At 49.1% G+C, this 26150-nt stretch overlaps 1 protein-coding gene across 1 annotated transcript in view; it reads left to right on the forward strand.

The window, feature by feature from the left end:
* LOC141243982 (odorant receptor 131-2-like) overlaps positions 1-26150 on the forward strand; it is a 52165-nt gene that overhangs the window by 19222 nt on the left and 6793 nt on the right. The gene's annotated exons all lie outside the window — the stretch shown is intronic.

Here is a 26150-nt window from a genome sequence, read left to right on the forward strand (position 1 = left end):
TGAACAGGATTCAGATCAGGAGAGAAACTAAACACCGTTCAGATTAACTCCCTGAACTAACAGTGCAGAGTATTATCAGGCAGGAAGATAAGGACTGGAAGGAATTGTGTCACAGGGATTATCTCCCTCATAAAACCCTCCCCCCTCCATCTCCATGCAGGATAAAGAATGCTGTGTACTATTGAGTCCTTGTGAATGAAAAGCCTGTGGTAGTGTATGCATATAAGTGTGCTGCTAAGAGATCTAATCTATGCTAAATTATGCTACTGAAGCGACAGTAATACTGTGCCTTGTGATGAAACTACTGTATTGTTACTGGAGCCGGTTGCTCAAGAAACTCACACTGCACTGTAATGAAGATTGTTGCTGGTCGTGTTCAGATTAAATTCCACTGCTAAACTGTTGAAAAAGACTCTTGTCAGATGTGTCTGGTCAGCAATTGAATCTATTGTGTGCTTGAGAGAAGCTGCAGCCTATGGTCGCCCTGAGTAACGGTTCCTCCAGGATTCCAAAGAATTCATGAAACCTGCCTCGCCCTATCTGAACCTAGTGGCGTGCATGTGACATATTTCAAGTGTTTTTTTCTGTTAATGTTAATGATTATGGCTTACAGCCAATAAAAACACAAAAGTCATTATCTGAGTAAATTAGAATACTTTATAACAACAGCTTGAAAAATGTTTTTAAAATCCGAAATGTTGGCCTACTGAAATGTATGTTTAGGAAATGCCCTCAATACTTGTTTGGGGCTCCTTTTGCATCAATTACTGCATCAATGCAGCGTGGCATGGAGGCGATCAGCCTGTGGCATGGAGGGATCAGCCTGTGGCACTGCTGAGGTGTTATGGAAGCCCAAGTGGCTTTGATAGCAGCCTTCAGCTCGTCTGCATTGTTGGGTCTGGGGTCTCTCATCTTCCTCTTGACAATACCCCATAGATTCTCTATAATAGATTCTCTATGGGGTTAAGGTCAGGTGAGTTTGCTGCCAATCAAGCACAGTGATACTGTTGTGTGTAAACCAGGTATTGGTACTTTTGGAAGTATGAACAGGGGCCAAGTCCTGATGGAGAATGACATTTCCATCTCCAAAAAGCTTGTCGGCAGAGGGAAGCATGAAGTGCTCTAAAATGTCCTGGTAGACGGCTGCGCTGACTTTGGTCTTGATAAAACACTAGACCTACACCAGCAGATGACATAGCCCCCCAAACCATCACTGATTGTGGAGACTTCACACTAGACCTCCAGCAGCTTGGATTGTGGCCTCTCCACTCTTCCTCCAGACTCTGGGACCTTGATTTCCAGATGAAAATTGGAACTCTGGGACCTTGTGGAGTGTGTCAATGACTGCCTTCTGGACATCTGTCAAGTCAGCAGTCTTCCCCATGATTGTGGAGCCTACTGAAACAGACTAAAGGACACTTTTAAATGCTTAGGAAGCCTTTGCAGGTGTTTTCTGTTAATTATTGTAATTTACTGAGATAATGACTTTTGTGTTTTCATTGGCTGTAAGCCAACATTAACAGAAATAAACACTTGAAATAGATCACTCTGTTTGTAATGACTCTATATAATAGATCCCTCTGTGTGTAATGACTCTATATAATAGATCCCTCTGTGTGTAATGACTCTATATAATATAGGAGTTTTACTTTTTGTATTGAAGAACTGAAATAAATTAACTTTTTAATGATATTCTAATTTAATGAGACACACCTGTGTATATATATATATATATATATATATATATATATATATATATATATATATACATATATATATATGTACCTGGGTGTACAGTAGTTATCTGTGTGTGTATAATGGCTTGCCCATGACTGGGGGCAGTGACGTCATGTGCGATGGTGGGGACACCGAAGTCAGCTGGTAGCTCCTGCTGCTGGTCAGCTTTGTCACCATAAAAGGAAGGGGGTCCAAACACATTTCTTGCACAGGGGCCCCAAGCTATGTGTGTCCGCCTCTGAACAGGACGACTGCACCGTATTAAAGGGAGGATGGATGGGGTCATGTATCGCGAGATTTTGGTTAACAACCTCCTTCCCTCAGTAAGAGCATTGAAGATGGGTCGTGGCTGGGTCTTCCAGCATGACAATGACCCGAAACACACAGCCAGGGTAACTAAGGAGCGGCTCCGTAAGAAGCATTTCAAGGTCCTGGAGAGGCCTAGCCAGTCTCCAGACCTGAACCCAATAGAAAATCTTTGGAGGGAGCTGAAACTCAATGTTGCCCAGAGACAGCCCCGAAACCTGAAAGAGCTGGAGAAGATCTGTATGGAGGAGGGGGCCAAAATCCCTGCTGCAGTGTGTGCAAACCTGGTCAAGAACTACAGGAAACGTCTGACCTCTGTAATTGCAAACAAAGGTTTCTGTACAAAATATTACGTTCTGTTTTTCTATTGTATCAAATACTTATTTCTTGCAATAAAATGCAAATTAATTATGTAAAAATCATACAATGGGATTTTCTATTTTTTAATTTTAGATTCTGTCTCTCACAGGTGAAGTGACCTACGATAAAAATTTCAGACCTCTCCATTCTTTGTAGATGGGAAAACTTGCAAAATCTACAGTGTATCAAATACTTATTTTCCCCAATGTACAGTACAGACCAAAAGTTTGGACACACCTTCTCATTTAAAGATTTTTCTGTATTTTCATGACTTTGAAAATTGTACATTCACACTGAAGGCATCAAAACTATGAATTAACACATGTGGAATTATATACTTAACAAAAAAGTGTGAAACACCTGAAAATATGTCTTACATTCTAGGTTCTTCAAAGTAGCCACCTTTTGCTTTGATGACTGCTTTGTACACTCTTGGCATTCTCTTGATGAGCTTCAAGAGGTAGTCACCGGAAATGGTTTTCACTTCACAGGTGTGCTCTGTCAGGTTTAATAAGTGGGATTTCTTGCCTTATAAATGGGGTTGGGACCATCAGTTGTGTTGTGCAGAAGTCAGGTGGATACACAGCTGATAGTCCTACTGAATAGACTGTTAGCTGCTTTTTTCTTGCCATAATACAAATTCTAAGTAAAGAAGAACAAGTGGCCATCATTACTTTAAGAAATGAAGGTCAGTCAGTTCAAAAAATTGGGAAAACTTTGAAAGTGTCCCCAAGTGCAGTTGCAAAAACCATCAAGCGCTACAAAGAAACTGGCTTACATGAGAACCGCCCCAGGAAAGGAAGACCAAGAGTCACCTCTGCTTCTGAGGATAGGTTTCTCCGAGTCACCAGCCTCAGAAATCGCAGGTTAACAGCAGCTCAGATTAGAGACCAGGTCAATGCCACACAGGGTTCTAGCAGCAGACACATCTCTACAACAACTGTTAAGAGGAGACTTTGTGCAGCAGGCCTTCATGGTAAAATAGCTGCTAGGAAACCACTGCTAAGGACAGGCAACAAGCAGAAGAGACTTGTTTGGGCTAAAGAACACAAGGAATGGACATTAGACCAGTGGAAATCTGTGCTTTGGTCTGATGAGTCCAAATTTGAGATCTTTGGTTCCAACCACCGTGTCTTTGTGCGACGCAGAAAAGGTGAATGGATGGACTCTACATGCCTGGTTCCCACCGTGAAGCATGGAGGAGGAGGTGTGATGGTGTGGGGGTGCTTTGCTGGTGACACTGTTGGGGATTTATTCAAAATTGAAGGCATACTGAACCAGCATGGCTACCACAGCATCTTGCAGCAGCATGCTATTCCATCCGGTTTGCGTTTAGTTGGACCATCATTTATTTTTCAACAGGACAATGACCCCAAACACACCTCCAGGCTGTGTAAGGGCTATTTGACCAAGAAGGAGAGTGATGGGGTGCTACGCCAGATGACCTGGCCTCCACAGTCACCAGACCTGAACCCAGTCGAGATGGTTTGGGGTGAGCTGGACCGCAGAGTGAAGGCAAAAGGGCCAACAAGTGCTAAGCATCTCTGGGAACTCCTTCAAGATAGTTGGAAGACCATTTCCGGTGACTACCTCTTGAAGCTCATCAAGAGAATGCCAAGAGTGTGCAAAGCAGTCATCAAAGCAAAAGGTGGCTACTTTGAAGAACCTAGAATATAAGACATATTTTCAGTTGTTTCACACTTTTTTGTTAAGTATATAATTCCACATGTGTTAATTCATAGTTTTGATGCCTTCAGTGTGAATGTACAATTTTCCTAGTCATGAAAATACAGAAAAATCTTTAAATGAGAAGGTGTGTCCAAACTTTTGGTCTGTACTATATATATATATTTGGTGCAATGTAATGCACAAAAAATAAAATCAATAGTGAAAAAATAAAGATACTTTATAATTACACATAAACATCGGCCTCCACTTCAGACCCCAATGCGCGTTTCGACCGTACTTCCTCTGGTTTTTTCCACTGGTGTAGAGTTTCTGCTAGAGTTTTTCATACAGCTCCAGTGGTGTTCGGATATCTAGATGAGTCATTCTTATGTCTGATTACCTCCTTCTCCACCACACATAGTGCATACAATATTATTTCTGAAACAGAGAAGTCATGGGTCACCCCCAAATATATAATGATAACCCCCTAACTGTCACACAGGGCATCCACATATGTAGATATAAAATAGAGGAGTTCATCATGTTAATATATGTGTTCATAAGCGTGATTATGTGTGTTTCTTATGTGTGAAAGTGCCTATGTGAGTGCACACTTATGTGCAAATGTGCCTGTTTGTAAATATCTATGCAATAGAGTCTGTGTGTGTAAGTATGTGCAAAAGCGCCTGTGCATAGTATGTATGTGCAAAAGCGCCTGTGCATAGTATGTATGTGCAAAAGCGCCTGTGCATAGTATGTATGTGCAAAAGCGCCTGTGCATAGTATGTATGTGCTAAAGCACCTGTGTCTATGAGATGTTTTACTGAGTGTATCATTTTATGTATCTGCCATAGCTTATGTCTACATGTTCATGTTTGTAAAAGTTTACTTTTTTTTTTAAATGCTTTCTTATACAATATTAATGCTAATTGGTAGATCGCAGAAACAGGACCGGGATTATAGTGTGGGGTTCCATAATCTACAGTAACCGTACCCCTCTAGTCTTCATTACAGGCGCACCAACATTGATTTGTTCGGGGAACCAGTAGTATGGCCAAGTATCCAAAGTGTCCCAGGAGCCATTTTCCGACTCAACATCCCCAGTCCGCAAGTTTCTGTTGCTACTATGAGCTGCCTGCGTGACCTAAACGTCCTCCCATGACTGCAGCATCTCCAGACTTGTCTCCCATTGAGCACGTCTGGGACGTCATTGGTCAGTGATTACACAGGAGCTGCCAGTAGCGGATCTTGATGATTTGCCCAAGTGCATTCAAATGTAGAACCTTCCTCCGACAACAATTAATAGCCTCAGTGATAGCAGCCGAGGCTGGAAGTGCCGGGATTCCTGCACGTGGCTCAGACTCCAGACTGAAAATATCCAGATGGATTGAAAATTTTGTTTTCGTGTTTTTATCATTTGCATATGATTAGCGTGTCTCCATCCTGAGAGTTACAGAATGCAATGATTTTTCCAATTAAAACTTGGCGTTTCTATTTCAAGTAAACTTGGTTCTGTTACTGTATCCATGAAGTAAGCTTAGTTTTGTTACTATACCCATGTAGAAAACTTAATATGGTTATCATATCTTCACAATAAGTTTTGTAGTGTAATTGTATCTATTGTAATAACTTTGGTTCTGAAAATGAATCACTGTAATAGGCTTGTTTTTGTTACTGTATCTTTATAGCAAGTGTAGCGCCCCGAGGGTTCGGTCGCTACAGAGGTATTGCATCTCACCCAGAGGTGTGATATCTCACTTCCAGGTAAGGATGGAGTGTGGCTCAGGACTAGTGTTGAGCCACCCCCGTAGTGTTCGGGTTCGGTTCGGTTCGGTTCGTCGAACACCGGGATGTTCGAGGAACTGTTCGTCGAACTGTTCGTCGAACACCTTAGAACACCGTCGAACACCGTTAAAACCAATGGCAGGCAAACAAAAACACATAGAAACACATAGAAAACACCTTCAAAGGTGTCCAAAAGCTGACAAACTGCTCAGAAGACGCTTTCTTTAAAAAAGCCGGCCGGCAATTCAGCAGCGGCATACACCGGTACCCGACAATTTAGACAAGAAGGAATAGAGCCTCACACATAGATTAGATAGATAGAAACATGTCAGTCACATATATATGAAGTACAGTGACAGTGTTGCTTACTGTACTTGTCATTTAGTGTAAAGGATTTATTAAAAAATATAATAGTGTTTTCATGCACCGTCTCTTTAAAAAAGCCGGCCGGCAATTCAGCAGCGGTACCCGACAATTTATAACAGACAGAATAGAGCTTCACACATAGATTAGATAGATAGAAACATGTCAGTCACATATATATGAAGTACAGTGATAGTGTTGGTTACTGTACTTGTCATTTAGTATTAAAATAAAGGATTTATTATTAAAAAAAAATGGCGTGGGGTTCCCCTTAATTTTAGTCTCTAGCGGAGGTTAAGCAGACAGCTGGGGCAGATGTTTGAAGCCTGGGAAGGGGGTAATACCCACGGAGCTTCCCAGGCTACTAATATCAGCCCCCTGCTGAATACATAGCCTTTACTAGCTATTAAAATGGGGGACCCCCCCAAAAAAATGACGTGGGGTCCCCCCTAATTTAATAGCTAGCAAAGGCTAGGCAGACAGCTGGGGGCTGATATTAATAGCCCAGGAAGGGAGCCATGAATATTGGCCCCCTCCCAGGCTAGAAACACCAGCCGTCAGCCGCCCCAGAAATGGCGCATTCATAGGATGCGCCAATTCTGGCACTTAGCCTCGCTCTTCCACGCTGCCCTGTAGCGGTGGCAGGGGGTAATAGGGCTGGGGTTGATGTCAGCTTATAATGCCAGCTGACATCAAGCCCAGGTTAGTAATGGAGAGGCGTCTATAAGACACCCCCATTACTAACCCCATAGTCAAAGTTAAAAGAAAACACAAACACCCAGAATAAAGTCCTTTAATTGAAATAAAGACACAATCCTTTATTGTTCTAAATTAAACCATACTTACCATCACGCCCATTCCAGCTGAAGCCAACGATCTCCTGCAATAAAAGAAAAATAATAAAGCAACATCATCCTTACCTTTCCATGGTTCCCACGACAGCTTCAGCTCTGCTACATCGAGATGACAGGCTGGATCGCAACAGAACGCTGCCATCCAGCCTGTCATCCCGCAGACACTGAGAAGCGCAGGCATGCTTGCGCTCTGCAGTGTCTGGCTGTGACGGCATAAAGATGAGACGAGTTCATGTCCAATGAACTCAGCTCACCTCCTGCACGTCACTGACAGCGTGGGAGAATTCTCCTGCACTCAGCGCTTCAGCGTGAGAATTCTCCCACGCTGAAGCGCTGAGTGCAGGAGAATTTTCCCACGCTGTCAGTGACGTGCATGAGGTGAGCCGAGTTCATTGGACATAAACTCGGCTCATCTGGATGCCCTCACAGAGAGACACTGTGGAGCGCAAGCAAGCTTGCGCTTCTCAGTGTCTGCGGGATGACAGGCTGGATGGCAGCGTTCTGCTGCGGTACAGCCTGTCATCTCGATGTAGCAGAGCTGAAGCTGTCATGGGAACCATGGAAAGGTAAGGATGATGTTGCTTTATTATTTTTCTTTTATTTCAGGAGATCGTTGGCTTCAGCTGGAATGGGTGTGACGGTAAGTATGGTTTAATTTAGAACAATAAAGAATTGTGTGTTTATTTCAATTAAAGGACTTTTTTCTGGGTGTTGTGTTTTTTTTAAATACTTTACTAGAAATTCATGGTGGTCATGTCTAATACTGGCGTGACCCCATGAATTTTGGGCTTGGGGCCAGCTGATAATACCAAGCTGGCCCTAACCCCTTTATTACCCAGTGAGCCACCGCACCAGGGCCCTGGATGAGTTGGGTACAGCGCCAGAAGATGGCGCTTCTATGAACGCGCCATTTTCCGGGGTGGCTGCGGACTGCAATTTGCAGCGGGGGGGACCCAGAAAGCTTGGGCCTCCCTGCGCTGCGGATTCCAGCCCCCAGCTGCCTAGTTGTACCTGGCTGGACACAAAAACAGGGCGAAGCCCCACGTCAATTTTTTTTTAATTATTTCATGAATTTCATGAAATAATTAAAAAAAATTGAAGTGGGGCTTCGCACTATATTTGTGTCCAGCCAGGTACAGCAGGCAGGAACGGGCTGCCCCCAACCACCAGCTGACTATTTGTACCTGGCCGGACACAACAATATAGGGAAGCCCTTTTTTTCTTAATTATTTCATGAATTTCATGAAATAATTAAAAAAAAAATACGTGGGGCTTCGCCCTATTTTTGTGTCCAGCCAGGTACAACTAGGCAGCTGGGGGCTGGAATCTGCAGCGCAGGGAGGCCCAAGCTTTCTGGGCCCCCCCCCGCTGCAAATTGCAGTCCGCAGCCACCCCGGAAAATGGCGCGTTCATAGAAGCGCCATCTTCTGGCGCTGTACCCAACTCATCCAGGGCCCTGGTGCGGTGGCTCACTGGGTAATAAAGGGGTTAGGGCCAGCTTGGTATTATCAGCTGGCCCCAAGCCCAAAATTCATGGGGTCACGCCAGTATTAGACATGACCGCCATGAATTTCTAGTAAAGTATTTAAAAAAAACACAACACCCAGAAAAAAGTCCTTTAATTGAAATAAACACACAATTCTTTATTGTTCTAAATTAAACCATACTTACCGTCACGCCCATTCCAGCTGAAGCCAACGATCTCCTGCAATAAAAGAAAAATAATAAAGCAACCTCATCCTTACCTTTCCATGGTTCCCACGACAGCTTCAGCTCTGCTACATCGAGATGACAGGCTGGACCGCAGCAGAACGCTGCCATCCAGCCTGTCATCCCGCAGACACTGAGAAGAGCAGGCATGCTTGCGCTCCTCAGTGTCTCGCTGTGACGGCATCCAGATGAGCCGAGGTCATGTCCAATGAACTCAGCTCACCTCATGCACGTCACTGACAGCGTGGGAAAATTCTCCTGCACTCAGCGCTTCAGCGTGAGAATTCTCCCACGCTGTAAGTGACGTGCATGAGGTGAGCCGAGTTCATTGGACATGACCTCGGCTCATCTGGATGCCGTCACAGAGAGACAATGTGGAGCGCAAGCAAGCCTGCTCTTCTCAGTGTCTGCGGGATGACAGGCTGGATGGCAGCGTTCTGCTGCGGTCCAGCCTGTCATCTCGATGTAGCAGAGCTGAAGCTGTCGTGGGAACCATGGAAAAGTAAGGATGAGGTTGCTTTATTATTTTATTTTTATTACAGGAGATCGTTGGCTTCAGCTGGAATGGGCGTGACGGTAAGTATGGTTTAATTTAGAACAATAAAGAATTGTGTCTTTATTTCAATTAAAGGACTTTATTCTGGGTGTTTGTGTTTTTTTTAACTTTGACTATGGGGTTAGTAATGGGGGCGTCTTATAGACGCCTCTCCATTACTAACCTGGGCTTGATGTCAGCTGGCATTATAAGCTGACATCAACCCCAGCCCTATTACTCCACTGCCACCGCACCAGGGCAGCGTGGAAGAGCGAGGCTAAGTGCCAGAATTGGCGCATCCTATGAATGCGCCATTTCTGGGGCAGCTGACGGCTGGTGTTTCTAGCCTGGGAGGGGGCCAATATTCATGGCTCCCTTCCTGGGCTATTAATATCAGCCCCCAGCTGTCTGCCTAGCCTTTGCTAGCTATTAAATTAGGGGGGACCCCACGTCATTTTTTTGGGGGGGTCCCCCATTTTAATAGCTAGTAAAGGCTATGTATTCAGCTGGGGGCTGATATTAGTAGCCTGGGAAGCTCCGTGGGTATTGCCCCCTTCCCAGGCTTCAAACATCTGCCCCAGCTGTCTGCTTAACCTCCGCTAGAGCCTAAAATTAAGGGGAACCCCACGCCAATTTTTTTAATAATAAATCCTTTATTTTAATACTAAATGACAAGTACAGTAACCAACACTATCACTGTACTTCATATATATGTGACTGACATGTTTCTATCTATCTAATCTATGTGTGAAGCTCTATTCTTTCTGTTATAAATTGTCGGGTACAGATGCTGAATTGCCGGCCGGCTTTCTTAAAGAGACGGTGCATGAAAACACTATTATTTTTTTTAATAAATCCTTTACACTAAATGACAAGTACAGTAAGCAACACTGTCACTGTACTTCATATATATGTGACTGACATGTTTCTATCTATCTAATCTATGTGTGATTCTCTATTCCTTCTATTCTAAATTGTCGGGTACCGCTGCTGAATTGCCGGCCGGCTTTTTTAAAGAGACGGTGCATGAAAACACTATTATTTTTTTTGATAAATCCTTTACGCTAAATGACAAGTACAGTAACCAACACTGTCACTGTACTTCATATATATGTGGCTGACATGTTTATATCTATCTAATCTATGTGTGAAGCTCTATTCTTTCTGTTATAAATTGTCGGGTACCGGTGTATGCCGCTGCTGAATTGCCGGCTTTTCATGTTTCACTGTTGGCACTGTTCCCATCGATTTGGGCAATCACTGTAATGCCACAACCACCATGGCTGTGGCATTACAGTGAGTGGCAGACAATCCCTGCATGATTGGTGCTCTAAATAGCACCAGACATGCAGGACACGCTTTTGGTGCACGAACAGTTATCGAACATAACCTCGAACAGCCGAATTTTTTGCAAATCGTTCGGGTTCGTCGAACAACTCGAACACCGCCCAAAACAGCTCGAATTTGAGATTGGCGAACAGTTCTAGTCGAACACCGCTCATCTCTACTCAGGACCCTAACACCCACATGCACTTCACCACATTTCCGGGGGACAGGGTGACCATGCTCCTGGGTGTGAGCACAACTGCCCCTGTCCCTGGCTGGAGTAGGGGGAGGGAACACCTAGAAAGGGGGAACCCGGTAGTGTGTGGGTGGGGAGAGTAGATCCTGGGTGCACTGTATATTGGAGTATATATGGTGGGCACTGACTAGCCCAGGGGGATGACTTGGTACCCGGGCCTTTAGCCTGGCCTTTAGGGATGTCGCGGTGGTCGGCTCCCGGGCCCGTACCCTGGGCCTCTCCTTTAAAAGGGTTGGTGATTTGTTAAGTTTATAAAAGAGTTCGTGACGCCACCTGTGGCTTCTGGTGATGATCACCAGCGCTGCGCAGTCCACTGAGGCTGGTGATAAGGCAGCTGGATGGTATAGCTCCCCACAGGTGGAGCAAGGCCTCAGGGCAGTTTATGTACGGGGGTAGCAGGACGAAGAGACCCCGCCGGGTCAGAGCAAGAACAGGGACAGACACGATAGTCACTTCAATACCTTTTACTGATGGAAATTCAGGCACTCCCCAGAGCACTTTAGGGTGAATGGTGTAAGTCCGGATCCTCCCCAATGAGCGGGTTTTGGGCCTCCTGTTTCTTGACTCTGCATAGTAAGTTTCTGACCTGCCTGGAGCTAGGCCTAACTTTGTCTCTGTCCTGCGCTGGCTGACCTTGTGGTAGGGCCTTCTGTTGGATTACACGCTCCCGACTTACAGGGCCTATGTGTCTCCTGGCTCTGTTACGTATCAGCACTTTAGCGATCCTGGGACTTATAGTTCTCCAGGGATTCCGGTTTATCTTACTGGGTCATGGAGATCCCGGTAAGCTTCGGACCCGGTGTCTGGTAACTGCTTCTTCGGGGTGAGCTAGTTAAGCTCCTCTGCCCCTATGAACTAACTCTCTCTACTCGCCTTCAGCCTACTCGGACCCTCAATAGGCTACTCACACTAACGGCAGCTTGCCGTGCTTCACCGATCTTATAGTGCCGGCACACCTAAAGCTCACCTCTCTGAGCTACAACTGAGTCTCGATCTGGATAAGCTCCACTGCAGGATAGCAATTGCAGGAGCTGGAACAGGCTTTTTTCCTCTGAGGTAACTCTTCTCAGACTGCACTGGACTCACTGCTAAACCAGAATAGACTTTGACTGCAACTAACTTAGACTGACTGCTGCCTGGCTCCACCTTCCCTTTTATATCTCTAACGGGCTCCCTCTGGTGGTCTGAGGTGGAAGGTGGAGATGTGTGAATGGTTATGGGGGCCTCTTGTGGAGGAATCCATCAATACACCCTTCTAGGATCTGTGATACCAAGCACAGCTGGGCTTCACAGGCACCATCTTAGAGTCAGAGGAGAAATTGGGAGAGAGCAGAGAGAGAAGGAGGCTAGGAGCAGAGGCTCTGCATGGGCTCTGCTCCGCAGGCAGGCCAAGTCTTAAGGCATGGGCCTGGAGGAGAAGGAAGGAAAGGAGAGGAACGGAGGAGGCTCCAGGAGTGGAGTGAAGGGACCCCAGGGGTGCGGACCGGCCAGCCGCCACTGCACGCCCGCCGCTACCAGAGTAGGGGAATCAAGCCAAGAAAGGGAACCGGATCCCTCATCTAGTGGCCGAGCCCCTCACCTGGTGAGCTCAGCACGACGTGGGCAGCCATTATCTGCAGAAGTGGCTTCGAGTGTAAAACTTTGAGTAAAGACCCTGGACTGCATCACTGGACTCTGAGTCATTACTGTTGCTCCCGCGCACCATCACCCCCACCATCTGCACTCACTGCCCTGAGGTTATACTCCTCCCGTGGGGAGTTATTCTACCCTCTGCTGCGCACACAACATCAGCCTCAGCGGTCTGCCCCGCAGCGGCGGTTCTCAGTGATATTGTTACAGTATCTATGTAATAAGCTTGGTTCTGTTACTGTATCTATGTAGTAAGCTTGGTTCTGTTACTGTATCTATGTAGTAAGCTTGGTTCTGTTACTGTATCCTCATAACACTTTCACCTTCAGGAGCTTTTCTGACCTCTCATTCTACATCCATAGACCTTAATATGGAGTTAGTTCCCACTTTGTAATGATAATAGCTTCCACTCTTCGGGGATGGATTTCTACAAAATTTTGGACGTGTCCAACAGAAGAGCATTTGTGAGGTCAAACGATGATGTTGGGGGGAGGCCGGGCTCATAATCTCTATTCTAGTTCATCCCAAAGTGTTAGTAGATAGGGCTGTGGTCCAGGCTCTGTGCTGCCGGTCATGTTCTTCCACATCAAACTCCCCCAACCATGTCTGTATGAACGTTGTGCAGTGAGAACATTCATAGCGAACAGAAAAGGGCATTCACCAAACTATTCCCACAAAGCTGAATGCTAGTATTGTCCACAATGTTTTGTGCTGCAGAATTACAATTCTCATACACTGGAACGAAGAGCCCAAGGCCGATTCTTGAAAAATAAGCCCATAGCACTATCCTTCATGCACTAAACTAAAATCACAATGACCCTGGTGCATAGTCAGGGCCGGCTCCAGGTTTTTGTGGGCCCCAGGCAAAAGAGTCTCAGTGGCCCCTTTAACACATACCACGATTCATGATGCACAGATACCGCAGAGAAATATATATATATATTACAATGCAAAGATTTCACTTCATACATTACATGAGCGATATCTATTGTATATTCTACAATAGCTCAGAAACCGGCGAATCCTCGCAGCACACAGTGCAGACCGGACAGTATAGTCCTCCATACAGTATAATGGCCCCACATAGTCCTCCATACAGTATAATGGGCCCCACATAGTCCTCCATACAGTATTATGGGCCCCATATAATGCGCCATACAGAATACTGGCCCCCATAAAATGCTCCACACAGAATACTGGCCCCCATATAATTCTCCATTACAGAATACTGGCCCCCATATAATGCTCCATGCAGGCTCTGCCCCATATAATGCCCCATGCAGGCTGGGACCCCATATAATGCCCCATACAGGCTGTGCCACCATATAATGCCCCATGCCTCCTGGGCCCCCATATAATGCCTCATGTAGGCTGGACCCCCATTATATGCCCCATGCCTCCTGGACCCCCATATAATGCCCCATGCAGGTGCCCCATATAATGCCCCATGCAGGATGTCACTTGTTCCCCCCCATATAATGCCCATGCAGGATGTCACCTCCCCAATATAATGCCCCATGCCTCCATACATAAAAATAAAAAATTCAAATCCTCACCTCACTTCTCACCTGCTGCCGCTGCTCCGTACTCCTCACGCGCGCCAGCGTCTTCCCGCTCTGCACTGTGATGGCTCAGTAGAGAGCGCGGTGTAAAGTCGTCATCGTGCCCTCTGACCTGAGACATCACAGTGCTGCAGCCGTGGAAGAGACCGGACCTGCTGCGGAGGCACGGGGAGGGGTAAATATTGTGCCGAGGCCCTGAGCAAGCGGGGGTGGGGGGTGGGGTGGAGGGGTTGTCACCTCTCTCCTCTGCACGCGGGTCCCATAGCGCGCGGGTGTCTCCGACGGCAAGTGGGCCCCCCGCCTGCTTAGGGCCCCGGCACTTTCCCGGGTGCTGACGCCGGTCCTGCATGGAGGATTAATACATTTATAGTTAATAACTGTTTTGCCACCACACTGTACAGTGGGCACAATGCAGTCAGGTGGGTAGTGTTCCCCTGGAATCACCAAACCCAGACAGAACACTGAACAGAACACGTTCCTCCAGAGTTCATTGAATCATAGAATCATAGAATCATAGAATGGTAGAGTTGGAAGGGACCTCCTGGGTCATCTGGTCCAACCCCCTGCTCAAAGCAGGATTCACTAAATCATCTCAGACAGATGTCTGTCCAGCCTCTGTTTGAAGATGTCCATTGAAGGGGAACTCACCACCTCTCGTGGCAGCCTGTTCCACTCATTAATCACCCTAACTGTCAAAAAGTTTTTTCTAATATCTAATCTGTGTCTCCTCCCATTTAGTTTCATCCCGTTGCTTCTAGTCTTTCCCTGTGCAAATGAGAATAAAGATGATCCTTCTACAATGTGACAGCCCTTGACATATTTGTAGACAGCTATTAAGTCTCCTCTCAGTCTTCTTTTTTGCAAGCTAAACATTCCCAAATCCTGCAACCGTTCCTCATAGGACATGGTTTGCAGACCAGTCACCATTCTGGTCGCTCTTCTCTGAACTTGTTCCAGTTTGTCTATGTCTTTTTTAAAATGTGGTGCCCAAAACTGTACACAGTATTCCAGATGAGGTCTGACCAAAGAGGAGTAAAGACCGATAATGACTTCACGTGATCTAGACTGTATGCTTCTGTTAATACATCCCAGAATTGTATTTGCCTTTTTTGCTGCTGCATCACACTGTTGACTCATGTTCAGTCTATGATCTATTAGTATACCTAAGTCTTTTTCACATGTACTGTTGCTTAGCTCTATTCCTCCCATTCTGTATATGCTTTTTTCATTTTTATTGCCCAGATGTAGTACTTTGCATTTTTCCCTGTTAAAAAACATTCTGTTGGTTGCTGCCCACTGCTCCAGTTTATTTAGGTCTTTTTGAATCCTCTCTCTCTCTTCTCTAGTATTAGCTATCCCTCCTAGCTTTGTGTCATCAGCAAATTTAATCAGTTTACCCTCAATTCCTTCATCTAAATCATTGATGAAGATGTTGAACAATACAGGTCCCAGGACAGAGCCCTGTGGTATCCCACTTGAGACATTCATCCAGCTGGATGTGAAGCCATTTACAACTACCCTTTGAGTCCGATCACTAAGCCAGTTATGAATCCACCTAACAGTTGCCTGGTCCATTGCATACTTGGTCATTTTTTCAATAAGGATGGTGTGAGATACTTTGTCAAATGCTTTGCTGAAGTCAAGATATACTATATCTACAGCATTTCCCTGATCCACCCAGTCAGTGATTCTGTCATAGAAGGAAATTAAGTTAGTCTGACATGACTTGTTAGTTACAAACCCATGCTGACTCTGGTTAATCACTTCATTCTTATCCAGGTACTTACATACATGATGTTTAATAATTTGTTCAAAGATCTTTCCTGGTATAGAAGTCAGACTCACCGGCCTATAGTTCCCTGGGTCCACCTTCTTCCCCTTTTTGAAGATAGGAACAACATTTGCTCTTCTCCAGTCTTCTGGGACTTCTCCTGTTCTCCAAGAATTTTCAAAGATTATGGAGAGTGGTTCTAAAATTTCTTCTACGATCTCCTTCAGTACTCTGGGGTGTAATTCATCTGGACCTGGAGACTTGAACTCATTTATGTTAGCTAAATATTCCCTCACAATCTTTCTGTTTACAGATAACTTGGATTCTTCTATTCCTTTAAAAGGACAGTGAAAATCAGTTGATGTTACATTTTCTTTCTGAGAGAAAACAGATGCAAAATAGGAATTAAAAAGTTCGGCCTTCTCAACATCCTCTCTTACCATTGGCAGCTTTACATTACTACATCCAACACTCAGCATTGTGCTTGGTGATGTACGTCCACATGCAGCTGTTTGGCTATGAAGCTCCCGTTGTGTTTGTGCTGATACCCGAGGAGGTCTGAACTCTGCAGTTATCTGCCCTCTGTTTCTCAGCACTCGGCCCCCCGCTCTGTAACGTTTCAGGGTTCTTCATTTCATGGCTGAATTGCTAGTGTTCCTGCCACTTCTCAATAATATCACTTACAGATGATGGGGAAATGTATAGGAGGCAAGATATTTAGTGAACAAACCTGTTACACGATTGGTGTCCTAATAAAGGACCAAGCTGGTATCACCAAGTTCTTTAGAATGAACATTTCTTTGTAAAATAACTCTGTAAAATGCTCAGCTCTAGCAGAACTGTCCTCTTCTCAGCTAACCCAGCTGCTGTTATTAGACCTGCAAGACCCGTGCTGAATTATAGGAACGACTTTTCCCACCCAAGCTCTTTTAATTGCTCCTAAATCCCGGACCCAAAATCCAGTCAAATTTAACCTCTCTCAGTAACCTAGTGTTTCTGGCTCAGACTTTACATTACTAAGGCCATCCACCTCGGTGAGACAGATCTGCCATCCAGGACCTTACCTACTGCTTTCTTACATAGTGTATAAATGTTAGTGTTCAATGGTAGGAAATATATCCAGCAGTATATAGGGAATTAGCCATGGCACTATAATTACATTTAGAATTTACTAATCCACAAAAGGATAAGTGCAAAATACATACTAGCTAGCTATTGAACCCATTCTACGCCCAGGTGGCGAGCATTTTTATTGGTACATTTTTAATTTTACGCCTTTTTTTGAAGACACTGTGTCTACAAATTCGCGTGTACAGTGTCTTTAATAAAATGGCGCCGGAGATCGGGGTTTGCACACACGCTTACTCCGGCGCCATTTTATTGATGTAATGTGCTACAACAGTGATGTCAAACCGTTTAGAGACCAAGTGCCCAAACTGCAACCTAAAATCTTATTTATCGCAAAGTGCCAACAACCTGAATACTGAGATTTTAGTTTAAAAAACAACTCAAAGCAAGCGGGAGCAGCAGAGAGCAGACGGGAGCAGCAGAGAACAGACGGGAGCAGCAGAGAACAAATGGGAGCAGCAGAGAGCAGACTGGGGCAGCAGAGAGCAGATGGGAGAAGCAGAGAGCAGACTGGGGCAGCAGAGAGCAGATGGGAGCAGCAGAGAGCAGACTGGGGCAGCAGAGAGCAGATGGGAGCAGCAGAGAGCAGACGGGGCAGCAGAGAGCAGACGGGGCAGCAGTGAGCAGACGGGGCAGCAGAGAGCAGACGGGGCAGCAGAGAGCAGACTGGGGCAGCAGAGAGCAGATGGGAGCAGCAGAGAGCAGACTGGGGCAGCAGAGAGCAGATGGGAGCAGCAGAGAGCAGATGGGAGCAGCAGAGAGCAGACGGGGGCAGCAGAGAGCAGACAGGGCAGCAGAGAGCAGACGGGGCAGCAGAGAGCAGACGGGGGCAGCAGAGAGCAGACTGGGGCAGCAGAGAGCAGATGGGAGCAGCAGAGAGCAGACTGGGCAGCAGAGAGCAGATGGGAGCAGCAGAGAGCAGATGGGAGCAGCAGAGAGCAGACGGGGGCAGCAGAGAGCAGACAGGGCAGCAGAGAGCAGATGGGAGCAGCAGAGAGCAGACAGGGCAGCAGAGAGCAGATGGGAGCAGCAGAGAGCAGATGGGAGCAGCAGAGAGCAGACGGGGGCAGCAGAGAGCAGACAGGGCAGCAGAGAGCAGACGGGGCAGCAGAGAGCAGACGGGGGCAGCAGAGAGCAGACTGGGGCAGCAGAGAGCAGATGGGAGCAGCAGAGAGCAGACTGGGGCAGCAGAGAGCAGATGGGAGCAGCAGAGAGCAGACGGGGCAGCAGAGAGCAGACGGGCAGCAGAGAGCAGACAGGGCAGCAGAGAGCAGACGGGGCAGCAGAGAGCAGACGGGGCAGCAGAGAGCAGACTGGGGCAGCAGAGAGCAGATGGGAGCAGCAGAGAGCAGACGGGGCAGCAGAGAGCAGACGGGGGCAGCAGAGAGCAGATGGGAGCAGCAGAGAGCAGACTGGGGCAGCAGAGAGCAGATGGGAGCAGCAGAGAGCAGACGGGGCAGCAGAGAGCAGACGGGGGCAGCAGAGAGCAGACAGGGCAGCAGAGAGCAGACGGGGCAGCAGAGAGCAGACGGGGCAGCAGAGAGCAGACGGGGAGCAGCAGAGAGCAGACTGGGGCAGCAGAGAGCAGATGGGAGCAGCAGAGAGCAGACGGGGCAGCAGAGAGCAGATGGGAGCAGCAGAGAGCAGATGGGAGCAGCAGAGAGCAGACGGGGGCAGCAGAGAGCAGACAGGGCAGCAGAGAGCAGACGGGGCAGCAGAGAGCAGACGGGGGCAGCAGAGAGCAGACTGGGGCAGCAGAGAGCAGATGGGAGCAGCAGAGAGCAGACTGGGGCAGCAGAGAGCAGATGGGAGCAGCAGAGAGCAGACAGGGCAGCAGTGAACAGACGGGGCAGCAGAGAGCAGACGGGGCAGCAGAGAGCAGACGGGGGCAGCAGAGAGCAGATGGGAGCAGCAGAGAGCAGATGGGGCAGCAGAGAGCAGACGGAAGCAGCAGAGAGCAGACTGGGGCAGCAGAGAGCAGATGGGAGCAGCAGAGAGCAGATGGGAGCAGCAGAGAGCAGACTGGGGCAGCAGAGAGCAGATGGGAGCAGCAGAGAGCAGACGGGGCAGCAGAGAGCAGACGGGGGCGGCAGAGAGCAGACAGGGCAGCAGAGAGCAGACGGGGCAGCAGAGAGCAGACGGGGCAGCAGAGAGCAGACGGGGAGCAGCAGAGAGCAGACTGGGGCAGCAGAGAGCAGATGGGAGCAGCAGAGAGCAGACGGGGCAGCAGAGAGCAGACGGGGGCAGCAGAGAGCAGACAGGGCAGCAGTGAACAGACGGGGCAGCAGAGAGCAGACGGGGCAGCAGAGAGCAGACGGGGGCAGCAGAGAGCAGATGGGAGCAGCAGAGAGCAGACGGGGCAGCAGTGAGCAGGCGGGGCAGCAGAGAGCAGACGGGAGCAGCAGAGAGCAGACTGGGGCAGCAGAGAGCAGATGGGAGCAGCAGAGAGCAGACGGGAGCAGCAGAGAGCAGACTGGGGCAGCAGAGAGCAGATGGGAGCAGCAGAGAGCAGACAGGGCAGCAGAGAGCAGACGGGGCAGCAGAGAGCAGACAGGGCAGCAGTGAACAGACGGGGCAGCAGAGAGCAGACGGGGCAGCAGAGAGCAGACGGAGCAGCAGAGAGCAGACAGGGGCAGCACAGAGCAGACAGGGCAGCAGAGAGCAGATGGGGCAGCAGAGAGCAGACAGGGCACCAGTGAGCTGACGGGGGCAGCAGAGAGCAGGTGGGGCAGCAGTGAGCAGACGGGGCATCAGTGAGCTGACGTAGCAGCAGAATGCAGACTGGGGCAGCAGAGAGCAGACAGGGCAGCAGAGAGCAGACGGGGCAGCAGAGAGCAGACAGGGCACCAGTGAACAGATGGGGGCAGCAGAAAGCAGGTGGGGCAGCAGTGAGCAGACGGGGCACCAGTGAGCTGACGGAGCAGCAGAGAGCAGACGGGGGCAGCAGAGAGCAGATGGGAGCAGCAGAGAGCAGACGGGGCAGCAGAGAGCAGACGGGGCAGCAGTGAGCAGACGGGGCAGCAGTGAGCAGACGGGAGCAGCAGAGAGCAGACTGGGGCAGCAGAGAGCAGATGGGAGCAGCAGAGAGCAGATGGGAGCAGCAGAGAGCAGACGGGAGCAGCAGAGAGCAGACTGGGGCAGCAGAGAGCAGATGGGAGCAGCAGAGAGCAGACGGGGCAGCAGAGAGCAGACGGGGCAGCAGTGAACAGATGGGGCAGCAGAGAGCAGACAGGGCAGCAGAGAGCAGATGGAGCAGCAGAGAGCAGACAGGGGCAGCACAGAGCAGACAGGGCAGCAGAGAGCAGATGGGGCAGCAGAGAGCAGACAGGGCACCAGTGAGCTGACGGGGGCAGCAGAGAGCAGGTGGGGCAGCAGTGAGCAGACGGGGCAGCAGAGAGCAGACAGGGCACCAGTGAGCTGACGGGGGCAGCAGAGAGCAGGTGGGGCAGCAGTGAGCAGACGGGGCATCAGTGAGCTGACGTAGCAGCAGAATGCAGACTGGGGCAGCAGAGAGCAGACAGGGCAGCAGAGAGCAGACGGGGCAGCAGAGAGCAGACAGGGCACCAGTGAACAGATGGGGGCAGCAGAAAGCAGGTGGGGCAGCAGTGAGCAGACGGGGCACCAGTGAGCTGACGGAGCAGCAGAGAGCAGACGGGGGCAGCAGAGAGCAGACTGGGGCAGTAGAGAGCAGACGGGGCAGCAGTGAGCAGAAGGGGCAGCAGAGAGCAGACGGGGCAGCAGAGAGCAGACTGGGGCACCAGTGAACAGATGGGGGCAGCAGAAAGCAGGTGGGGCAGCAGTGAGCAGACGGGGCACCAGTGAGCTGACGGAGCAGCAGAGAGCAGACGGGGGCAGCAGAGAGCAGACGGGGGCAGCAGAGAGCAGACGGGAGCAGCAGAGAGCAGGTGGGGCAGCAGTGAGCAGACGGGGCAGCAGAGAGCAGACAGGGGCAGCAGAGAGCAGACGGGAGCAGCAGAGAGCAGGTGGGGCAGCAGAGAGCAGACGGGAGCAGCAGAGAGCAGACGGGAGCAGCAGAGAGCAGATGGGAGCAGCAGAGAGCAGACGGGGCAGCAGTGAGCAGACGGGGCAGCAGAGAGTAGGCGGGGCAGCAGTGAGCAGATGGGGCAGCAGAGAGCAGACGGGGCAGCAGTGAGCAGACGGGGCAGCAGAGAGCAAGCGGGGCAGCAGTGAGCAGATGGGGCAGCAGTGAGCAGACGGGGCAGCAGAGTGCAGACGGGGCAGTAGTGAGAAGACGGAGCAGCAGAGAGCAGACGGGGCAGTAGAGAGCAGACAGGGCAGCAGAGAGCAGAAGGGGCAGCAGTGAGCAGAAGGGGCAGCAGAGAGCAGACGGGCAGCAGAGAGCAGACGGGGGCAGCAGAGAGCAGACGGGGGCAGCAGAGAGCAGACGGGAGCAGCAGAGAGCAGGTGGGGCAGCAGTGAGCAGACGGGGCAGCAGAGAGCAGACGGGGGCAGCAGAGAGCAGACTGGGGCAGCAGAGAGCAGATGGGAGCAGCAGAGAGCAGACTGGGGCAGCAGAGAGCAGATGGGAGCAGCAGAGAGCAGACGGGGCAGCAGAGAGCAGACGGGCAGCAGAGAGCAGACAGGGCAGCAGAGAGCAGACGGGGCAGCAGAGAGCAGACGGGGCAGCAGAGAGCAGACTGGGGCAGCAGAGAGCAGATGGGAGCAGCAGAGAGCAGACGGGGCAGCAGAGAGCAGACGGGGGCAGCAGAGAGCAGATGGGAGCAGCAGAGAGCAGACTGGGGCAGCAGAGAGCAGATGGGAGCAGCAGAGAGCAGACGGGGCAGCAGAGAGCAGACGGGGGCAGCAGAGAGCAGACAGGGCAGCAGAGAGCAGACGGGGCAGCAGAGAGCAGACGGGGCAGCAGAGAGCAGACGGGGAGCAGCAGAGAGCAGACTGGGGCAGCAGAGAGCAGATGGGAGCAGCAGAGAGCAGACGGGGCAGCAGAGAGCAGATGGGAGCAGCAGAGAGCAGATGGGAGCAGCAGAGAGCAGACGGGGGCAGCAGAGAGCAGACGGGGGCAGCAGAGAGCAGACGGGAGCAGCAGAGAGCAGGTGGGGCAGCAGTGAGCAGACGGGGCAGCAGAGAGCAGACAGGGGCAGCAGAGAGCAGACGGGAGCAGCAGAGAGCAGGTGGGGCAGCAGAGAGCAGACGGGAGCAGCAGAGAGCAGACGGGAGCAGCAGAGAGCAGATGGGAGCAGCAGAGAGCAGACGGGGCAGCAGTGAGCAGACGGGGCAGCAGAGAGTAGGCGGGGCAGCAGTGAGCAGATGGGGCAGCAGAGAGCAGACGGGGCAGCAGTGAGCAGACGGGGCAGCAGAGAGCAAGCGGGGCAGCAGTGAGCAGATGGGGCAGCAGTGAGCAGACGGGGCAGCAGAGTGCAGACGGGGCAGTAGTGAGAAGACGGAGCAGCAGAGAGCAGACGGGGCAGTAGAGAGCAGACAGGGCAGCAGAGAGCAGAAGGGGCAGCAGTGAGCAGAAGGGGCAGCAGAGAGCAGACGGGCAGCAGAGAGCAGACGGGGGCAGCAGAGAGCAGACGGGGCAGCAGAGAGCAGACGGGGGCAGCAGTGAACAGGCGGGGCAGCAGAGAGCAGACGGGGCAGCAGTGAGCAGACGGGGGCAGCAGAGAGCAGACGGAGCAGCAGAGAGCAGACGGGGCCGCAGAGAGCAGACGGGGCAGCAGTGAGCAGACGGGGCAGCAGAGAGCAGATGGGGCAGCAGAGAGAAGACGGGGCAGCAGAGAGCAGAAGGGGCAGCAGTGAGCAGAAGGGGCAGCAGAGAGCAGACGGGGCAGCAGAGAGCAGACGGGGGCAGCAGAGAGCAGACTGGGGCAGCAGAGAGCAGGCAGGGGTATCAGAGCAAGAAGAAGCAGCAGTGAGCAGGCAGGGGCAATACAATGCAGCCACAGACAGGAGCAGGGGTGCCAGACTGCAGATATAAAGGAATGTGCTCCCTCATCCTGGTATATGCGCCACCATCCTGGTATATGTCCCCCCATCGCAGCATATGTCCCCCATCCTGGTATATGTTCACCATCCAAGCATTTGTCCCCCATCCTGGTATATGTTCACCATCCTGCTTTTTGTCCCCCCATTCTGGTATTTGTTCCCCCATCCTGGTATATGTTCCCGAATTCTGGTATATGTTCCCCAATCCTGGTATATGTGTCTGCACCCTAGCATATGTCCCTGATCCTGGTATACATTCCCGCATCATGGTATATGTCCCTCCATCCTGGTATATATGTCCCCATCCTGGTATATGTCCCTCCATCCTGGTATATATGTCCCCCATCCTGGTATAAACTGATTAAATTTGCTGATGACACAAAGCTAGGAGGGATAGCTAATACTAGAGAAGAGAGAGAGAGGATTCAAAAAGACCTAAATAAACTGGAGCAGTGGGCAGCCACCAACAGAATGGTTTTTAACAGGGAAAAATGCAAAGTACTACATCTGGGCAATAAAAATGAAAAAAGCATATACAGAATGGGAGGAATAGAGCTAAGCAACAGTACATGTGAAAAAGACTTAGGTATACTAATAGATCATAGACTGAACATGAGTCAACAGTGTGATGCAGCAGCAAAAAAGGCAAATACAATTCTGGGATGTATTAACAGAAGCATACAGTCTAGATCACGTGAAGTCATTATCGGTCTTTACTCCTCTTTGGTCAGACCTCATCTGGAATACTGTGTACAGTTTTGGGCACCACATTTTAAAAAAGACATAGACAAACTGGAGCAAGTTCAGAGAAGAGCGACCAGAATGGTGACTGGTCTGCAAACCATGTCCTATGAGGAACGGTTGCAGGATTTGGGAATGTTTAGCTTGCAAAAAAGAAGACTGAGAGGAGACTTAATAGCTGTCTACAAATATGTCAAGGGCTGTCACATTGTAGAAGGATCATCTTTATTCTCATTTGCACAAGGAAAGACTAGAAGCAATGGGATGAAACTAAATGGGAGGAGACACAGATTAGATATTAGAAAAAACTTTTTGACAGTTAGGGTGATTAATGAGTGGAACAGGCTGCCACGAGAGGTGGTGAGTTCCCCTTCAATGGACGTCTTCAAACAGAGGCTGGACAGACATCTGTCTGAGATGATCTAGTGAATCCTGCTTTGAGCAGGGGGTTGGACCAGATGACCCAGGAGGTCCCTTCCAACTCTACCATTCTATGATTCTATGATATGTCCCTCCATTCTGGCATATGCACCCTCATCATGGTATATGGCCCCACCATCCTGTTATATGTCCCTCATCCTGGTCTATGTCCCTCATCCTGGTGTATGACCCTCCATCCTAATATATATGGCCCCCATCCTGGTATATGCACCCCATACTTGTATATGTGCCCCATCCTGCCTGCGCTGCTGTTGTTCAATACATAGAAAAAAAAAACTCTACACGCCTCTGCTCACCTTTTCCCTTCTCCCCTGCAGTGCGTTATCATTTTCTGAAGCAGCTGACTTTAGCTTCCAAGCGACGGGGACTGATGACATCACTGCCATGCGCCCAGTCATGTCCACCCCGACGTCAGCTGCTGGCCTCTGATTGGCTGGCAGCGTGTATTGCGGACATGGCAAGTTCGTGCGCTGCAATACGCTCCAGACGTATTTTGTTGAAGACACTGTGTCTGCGAATTCACCTACACAGTGTTTTCAATAAAATGGCGGTATGCGCACGCGCTGTCTCCTGCGCCACACTGTGCAGGCACCGCCCATCATAGCTTTGGAAAGAAGGACACATCCACCGTTATGTATAATATTCTTGAAATGACGTTCCAGCCCTCTTGGACCTTGTTCACATTAGTTTTCTGAATAAGAATGCAGCAAGACGAGCAAAGCAAGTAATGGGCCAACAGCACCAGAAGTCAGGAGTCATTACTTACTTTGCTTGTCTTGCTGCATTTCTATTCATAATAATAATAATAATAATAATAATAATATTTATTTCTATAACGCCAACATATTCCGCAGCACTTTACATTACATAGAGGACTTGTACAGACAATAAAGATATTACAGAGTAACATATAATTCATCAGATACCAGGAGGAGTGAGGGTCCTGCTCCTCGTAATCTACAATCTAGGAGGAAATAGGGGAGACACAAAAGATAAATAGTAAAAAGTGCTTGTATTGTACAGGTCAGCCATCATTATAATAAATAGGGTATTCATAACGCTGCATGAACCGGTCACCAGCCAGTGTGTCTAAAGCACAGACCGAGAGAGCTATGAAGTGCATGGAGGGTGTGAACAAAGGATGCCAGGGTACTGATTTGGAAAGAAATTTGTATGGGCAAAATGGGAATAGTAACATAAGTTATGCAATTGGTCTGTCTAAAGAAATGTGTTTTTAGGCCACGCTTAAAACAACTTAGTTGAATTGTCCAGAGAATTGCTGCAGCACGCGAGAAGTCTTTGTGACCGGGTTGGGAAGTTCGGATTATTGAGGTTGCTAGTCATAGGTCATTAGCGAAACGGAGGGCACAGGTAGGGTGATAGACAGAGACAAGGGAGGAGATGTGGAATGGTGCAAAACTGTGGAGAGCTTTGTGAGTGAGAGAGATGAGTTTAAATTGGATTCTGTAGCAGATAGGTAACCAGTGCAATGACTGGCACAGGGTGGAGGCATCGGTGTAGCGTTTGGAGAGGAATAAGATCTTGGCTCCTGCATTCAAGATGGAATGAAGAGGGGAGAGTTTAGTAAGAGGGGAGTCTGATTAGTAGAGAGTTGCAATAGTTCAGACAAAAATGAATAAGAGCGAAAGTAAGGCTATGTTCACACATGTTGGGTTTTTCAGCGTTTTTTGCTGCAGATTTTTATGCAAATTTTCAGCTGCGTTTTGCAGGACCAGGAAAGTCTATGAGAAACCAGAATTCTCAGTTCACACATTATATATTTTTTTTGTTACGTATTTTGTGCTTTGGTTGTGTTTTAGGAAAATAGAGCATGTCACTTCTTTCAGCATTTTTTCAGCGTTTTTTCACCCATTTTTCACTCAATTCTTATTTGAAGGATTTTCATCGTTTCTTCCTTGGAGAGTTCTTCCAGTCCTGTGAGATTCCTGAGTCATATTGCATGCTCTGCTATTTTGAGGTCAAGCCACAGATGTTCAGATCAGAGGACTGTGAG

Source organism: Phyllobates terribilis, unplaced genomic scaffold (genome assembly GCF_046119375.1).
Source record: "Phyllobates terribilis strain yellow unplaced genomic scaffold, ASM4611937v1 Scaffold_2__4_contigs__length_985480577, whole genome shotgun sequence".
Taxonomy (NCBI): Eukaryota; Metazoa; Chordata; class Amphibia; order Anura; family Dendrobatidae; genus Phyllobates; species Phyllobates terribilis.